This window comes from Rhipicephalus microplus, unplaced genomic scaffold (genome assembly GCF_043290135.1).
Source record: "Rhipicephalus microplus isolate Deutch F79 unplaced genomic scaffold, USDA_Rmic scaffold_288, whole genome shotgun sequence".
Lineage (NCBI taxonomy): Eukaryota > Metazoa > Arthropoda > Arachnida > Ixodida > Ixodidae > Rhipicephalus > Rhipicephalus microplus.
The window spans coordinates 60,001-66,596 of NW_027464859.1; the positions used below are offsets into that span (position 1 = coordinate 60,001).

Consider the following 6,596-nt stretch of genomic DNA (forward strand, 5'->3'; position numbering starts at 1 on the left):
TGGCGAATTCAAAAGCCGGCCGGCGCTGCTGCAACCATTACGGTCGGTACGCATACGCCGCGGAGGGCGGGACGGTCATCGGAGCGTGCGGTTCCTCCATCGAGTACTGCGCACCTCGGCCGTCGCATCGCCGTGCCATGACCGGCCGCGCGTCAACGCGAACCGGTGCCAGCGAGATCCCTCGCCTGCAAGAACCGACCGGCAGCCTCCGTCACCCGAGGACGCGGAGGCGCTTGCCGCGGACGGCGGGACGGTATGCACTGGTGCACAGCGGACCCGTCACATCGCCAGTTCCTTGACCGACCGCCGACGCTTGTGCCGTTCCTCTCGTACTTGGCAGTCGCCGCGCGATTGTCGGGTCTCGTTCTTGCACGCTCGAACGGTCGGGAGGGCACTCGGCTGGCGTTTCGGGAACGCGCAGCCTCGCCTTCTACCGACGTAACCACGACTCGCCGTTCGCGCTCCGCCGCTCCTGTTTACAGTACTAGGCGGTCCCGCAGCGGTCGGGTCGCGCATTTCGAGCGCTTCGAGCCACGGTGCAGTGGCGGGTCGAAAGCCGACCTATGAGTGCGTTGCGCCGTTTGTACCCGCGTCCGCCACCTGGCCGACCGTCCAAGGTCGCGGTGTTGGCGTCCGCTGGGCGCAACAATTTGTCACGGGGTGCCGCTCCACATTCAGGCAGCCCCGTGGGGAAAAGCCGACCCCGCGTCCAAACGGGGTCAGCGGCAGAAAGTGTCGGGCGCAGACGCAGCTGAGGCGCTCACCCTTCACAATCCGTTAATGATCCTTCCGCAGGTTCACCTACGGAAACCTTGTTACGACTTTTACTTCCTCTAAATGATCAAGTTTGGTCATCTTTCCAACAGACCGGCGCAACCGAAAGGCCGCGCCGGACATCGGTCCGAAGACCTCACTAAATCATTCAATCGGTAGTAGCGACGGGCGGTGTGTACAAAGGGCAGGGACGTAATCAACGCGAGCTTATGACTCGCGCTTACTGGGAATTCCTCGTTCAAGGGGAACAATTGCAAGCCCCTATCCCAATCACGAAAGAAGTTCCACGGGTTACCCAGTCTTTTCAGACAGGGATAAAGACACGCTGCTTCCTTCAGTGTAGCGCGCGTGCGGCCCCGGACATCTAAGGGCATCACAGACCTGTTATTGCTCTGTTTCGTGCGGCTAGGAGCCGCTTGTCCCTCTAAGAAGGTTGTAAGGTGCTGGGAACCCCGCACCTATTTAATAGGCTAGAGTCTCGTTCGTTATCGGAATTAACCAGACAAATCGCTCCACCAACTAAGAACGGCCATGCACCACCATCCACCGAATCAAGAAAGAGCTCTCAATCTGTCAATCCTCCCAGTGTCCGGGCCGGGTAAGTTTTCCCGTGTTGAGTCAAATTAAGCCGCAGGCTCCACTCCTGGTGGTGCCCTTCCGTCAATTCCTTTAAGTTTCAGCTTTGCAACCATACTTCCCCCGGAACCCAAATACTTTGGTTTCCCGGAAGCTGCCCGCCGAGTCATTTGAGTAACTCAGGCGGATCGCTGGTTGGCATCGTTTATGGTCAGAACTAGGGCGGTATCTGATCGCCTTCGAACCTCTGACTTTCGTTCTTGATCAATGAAAACATTCTTGGCAAATGCTTTCGCAGTAGTTCGTCTTGCGACGGTCCAAGAATTTCACCTCTAGCGCCGCAATACGAATGCCCCCGTCCGTCCCTCTTAATCATTACCTCGTATTCCAAAAACCAACAGAACAGAAACGAGGTCTTGTTCTATTATTCCATGCAAGTTTATTCAGGCGACTCGCCTGCGTTGAGCACTCTAATTTTTTCAAAGTAAAAGCACCGGCCATCTCGAGGCACACAATGAAGTGCACCAAGAAAGAACCGGCATGATGTTCAGTCCGAGCCGTCGCATCGGGTAGATGCACTACTCGTCTGGAACTGAGATCCAACTACGAGCTTTTTAACCGCAGCAGCTTTAGTATACGCTATTGGAGCTGGAATTACCGCGGCTGCTGGCACCAGACTTGCCCTCCAATTGATCCTCGTTAAAGGATTTAGAGTGTACTCATTTCAATTACGGGGCCTCAAAAGAGTCCCGTATTGTTATTTTTCGTCACTACCTCCCCGTGCCGGGAGTGGGTAATTTGCGCGCCTGCTGCCTTCCTTGGATGTGGTAGCCGTTTCTCAGGCTCCCTCTCCGGAATCGAACCCTGATTCTCCGTTACCCGTAACAACCATGGTAAGCAAGTAACCTACCATCGAAAGTTGATAAGGCAGACACTTGAAAGAAACGTCGCCGGCTCGTGGCCATGCGATCAGCACAAAGTTATCCAGAGTCACCACACAATACGGGCCGAAACCCGATCGATCTTGGTCTAATAAAAGCACCCGTTACCCAAAGGGCTCCAGGCTCACTGCATGTATTAGCTCTAGAATTGCCACAGTTATCCAAGTAGGAAGAAACAATCTAAGGAACCATAACTGATTTAATGAGCCATTCGCGGTTTCGCCTTATTTCGGCATGTACTTAGACATGCATGGCTTAATCTTTGAGACAAGCATATGATTACTGGCAGGATCAACCAGGTAATCGTTCGACTGCGCGTCCGTCCTCGCCTTCGGCGGGCCGGACGCAGTCTGTGTGCGGCGGAGGCCACCTTCAGGCGCCCCAACACGCTTATTTTGCACTCCGAGATGACGGCGTTCGAGCTCGCTACGGCACAACCTTCCCGAAAGACGAGTGGGAGCCGTGCGGCAAGAAGCACGTTCATGCTCGCTCTTTTTCGTTGCATCGACTCGGTCGCGCCGTGCGGGTTGCCCAAGCCCGCTGCACTGTCGGTGGACCGGCCGGAACTAGCAACGGAGCCGAGACTGCAAAGCCGCCAGACGACGGGTCACGCCCGCGTCTTCGGCGCTTTCGCATCTGAATCGCCCGAGGACGACACGGAACACACCTCGATATCGTGGTAAAACGGCACCGTCCGACAACCAGCCCCTAACGCATCAAGCGGATGAGGCTGCAGACGACTGCCGTGGATTCCCCTGGAGCAGACCCGAGGACACGCTTGACGAGGCCGAAGCCCGCCGCATATCAGACACCCGGTCGCTTTCGCGTACGCCGCTCACGAGAACCCCCACATAATAGCAGCGATAAGTACCCAGACCTCCTTGGGCACTAATACGAGCGTACTCGAGAAAATTTCACCGCGGGTGTGCCCCGAAACGTGTGGCACGTTGAGCGTGCCACAAGTCTACGTCGCTCTCAAACCGGCCGAGGTCGTAGAATTTGCGACCCTACTCACGAAATTCCCACCGAGGATACGGCCGCAAACGTACCGCACCTTGGGTAGGCCACGAGTTTGTGCAACACTACGCTGACGGCACAGCACCGAGGTCGTGCGCGCACGCACGGGAAAATTCCGCCGCGGTTTCTGCCGAAAACGTGAGGCACCACGACTCTCCGCAAGTTCGCGTCGACTGCGAAAGACCGAAGTCGTGAACGACGTGTCCGCTACTCGCCGCCGACACGCTGGACACCAAACGTACAACGACTCGACGGCGTCGTAGAGGCCCACGACGCGGTTTTCCTTAACGACGTCTCGGCGTGGCACCGACAGGTTAGAACGGCCGACCAACGTTCCCTGTCCGCCGTTCGGCTCAGTCGAAGGGCTCGGCGACTTCGGCAACGCTGCGAAGCCGCACGGTGACGCACGCCATGTCCCCATTTTTTTTTTTTTTCTTTCTGCGTCTGCCGGGGTGCCCCTATAATAGCAGCGATAAGCACCCAGACCGCCGTGGGTCGCTCGCCCCGGCTGACGTGGTTTTTCGTACTCCTGCGGCGGTCGCCGTCAAGCACGTCCAAATACGCTACTTTCGTGGGCGCATTCACGCTCTTTCGCTTCGCCGGAGTGCCAGCACTCACTCTGCCAAAAACGGCGAACATCCGAGCGGCGGTTCCCACTTTTGCGTCGGCGTCGCAAACCCCGCCCCGGCAGACGAGGTTTGCCGTACTCGTGCGACGGTGGCCGGCGGGCACGTCGAAAGACGCCGATATCGTGCGCGAATTGGCGCACCTTGGCTTCACCGGAGTGCCGCCACTGACTCCTCCAAAAACGGCGAAGATCCGAGCGGCGCTTCCCACTTTCGCATCGGCGTCCCGAACTCCGCCCCGGCTGACGCGGTTTACCGTACTCGTGCGACGGTCGCCGGCGAGCACGTGGAAAGACGCCGATATCGTGCCCGAATCGGCTCCGTTCGGCTTCGCCGGAGTGCCAGCACTGGCTCGGCGAAAGACGACGAACATCCGAGCGACGGTTCTCACTATTGCGTACGCGTCGCAAACCCCGCCCCGGCAGACGCACTTTGCCGTACTCGTGCGACGGTCGCCGGCGAGCACGTAGAAAGACGCCGATATCGTGCCGGAATCGGCCCCGTTTGGCTTCGCCGGAGTGCCAGCACTCACTCGGCCACAAACGGCGAACATCCGAGCGGCGGTTCCCACTTAGCCGTCGGCGTCCCGAACTCCGCCCCGGCAGACGCGGTTGCCGAGCTCGTGCGACTAGCGACCGCGAAGCCGTCTCGCGACGCCGCTTTCGTGCGCGGCTCCCACTGCGACCTGGGTCACCCGAGGTCGACGAGCAAGAAAGAATGTCGAAAAAAAATTTTTTTTTTTTTGCGTCTGCCGGGGTGCCCCTATAATAGCAGCGATAAGCACCCAGACCGCCATGGGTCGCTCGCCCCGGCTGACGTGGTTTTTCGTTTTCCTGCGGTGGTCGTCGTCAAGCACGTCCAAACACGCCACTTTCGTGGGCGCATTCGCGCTCTTTCGCTTCGCCGGAGTGCCAGCACTCACTCTGCCAAAAACGGCGAACATCCTAGTGGCGGTTCCCACTTTTGCGTCGGCGTCGCCAACCCCGCCCCGGCATACGCGGTTTGCCGTACTCGTGCGGCGGTGGCCGGCGGGCACGTCGAAAGACACCGATATCGTGCGCGAGTCGATGCTTCTTGGTCTCGCAGGAGGGCCGCCACTCACTCCTGCAAAAACGGCGAAGATCCGAGCGGCGCTTCCCACTTTTTCGTCGGCATCGCAAACCTCGCCCCGGCAGACGCGCTTTGCCGTACTCGTGCGACGGTCGCCGGCGAGCACGTCGAAATACGCCGATATCGTGCCCGAATCGGCCCCGTTTCGCTTCGCCGGAGTGCCAGCACTCACTCGGCCAAAAACGGCGAACATCCGAGCAGCGGTACCCACTTAGCCGTCGGCATCCCGAACTCCGCGCCGGCTGACGCGGTTGCCGAGCTCGTGCGACTAGCGACCGCGAACGCGTCTCGCGACGCCGCTTTCGTGCGCGGCTCCCATTGCGACCTGGGTTACCCGAGCTCGACCAGCAAAAAAGAAGGTCGAAAAAAAATTTTTTTTTTCTGCGTCTGCCGGGGTGCCCCTATAATAGCAGCGATAAGCACCCAGACCGCCGTGGGTCGCTCGCCCCGGCTGACGTGGTTTTTCGTACTCCTGCAGCGGTCGCCGTCAAGCACGTCCAAATACGCCACTTTCGTGGGCGCTTTCGCGCTCTTTCGCGTCGCCGGTGTGCCAGCACTCACTCTGCCAAAAACGGCGAACATCCTAGTGGCGGTTCCCACTTTTGCGTCGGCGTCGCCAACCCCGCCCCGGCATACGCGGTTTGCCGTACTCGTGCGGCGGTGGCCGGCGGGCACGTCGAAAGACACCGATATCGTGCGCGAGTCGATGCTTCTTGGTCTCGCAGGAGGGCCGCCACTCACTCCTGCAAAAACGGCGAAGATCCGAGCGGCGCTTCCCACTTTTTCGTCGGCATCGCAAACCTCGCCCCGGCAGACGCGCTTTGCCGTACTCGTGCGACGGTCGCCGGCGAGCACGTCGAAATACGCCGATATCGTGCCCGAATCGGCCCCGTTTCGCTTCGCCGGAGTGCCAGCACTCACTCGGCCAAAAACGGCGAACATCCGAGCAGCGGTACCCACTTAGCCGTCGGCATCCCGAACTCCGCGCCGGCTGACGCGGTTGCCGAGCTCGTGCGACTAGCGACCGCGAACGCGTCTCGCGACGCCGCTTTCGTGCGCGGCTCCCATTGCGACCTGGGTTACCCGAGCTCGACCAGCAAAAAAGAAGGTCGAAAAAAAATTTTTTTTTTCTGCGTCTGCCGGGGTGCCCCTATAATAGCAGCGATAAGCACCCAGACCGCCGTGGGTCGCTCGCCCCGGCTGACGTGGTTTTTCGTACTCCTGCAGCGGTCGCCGTCAAGCACGTCCAAATACGCCACTTTCGTGGGCGCTTTCGCGCTCTTTCGCGTCGCCGGTGTGCCAGCACTCACTCTGCCAAAAACGGCCAACATCCGAGCGGCGGTTCCCACTTTTGCGTCGGCGTCGTAAACCCCGCCCCGGCAGACGCGGTTTGCCCTACTCGTTCGACGGTCGCCGGCGAGCGCGTCGAAAGACGCCGATATCGTGCGCTAATTGGCGCTCCTTGGCTTCTCCGGAGTGCCGCCACTCACTCCTCCAAAAACGGCGAAGATCCGAGCGGCGTTCTCCACTTTCGCATCGGCGTCCCGAACTC

General features: G+C 59.6%; 1 non-coding gene across 1 annotated transcript; it reads right to left on the reverse strand.

Annotated features, from left to right (window-relative positions):
* Window positions 1-778: 778 nt before the first annotated feature.
* Window positions 779-2,593, reverse strand: LOC142793159 (small subunit ribosomal RNA). The gene has a single exon (XR_012891479.1). It is a non-coding gene; the product is annotated as a small subunit ribosomal RNA (ribosomal RNA).
* Between the last annotated feature and the right edge of the window lie 4,003 nt (window positions 2,594-6,596).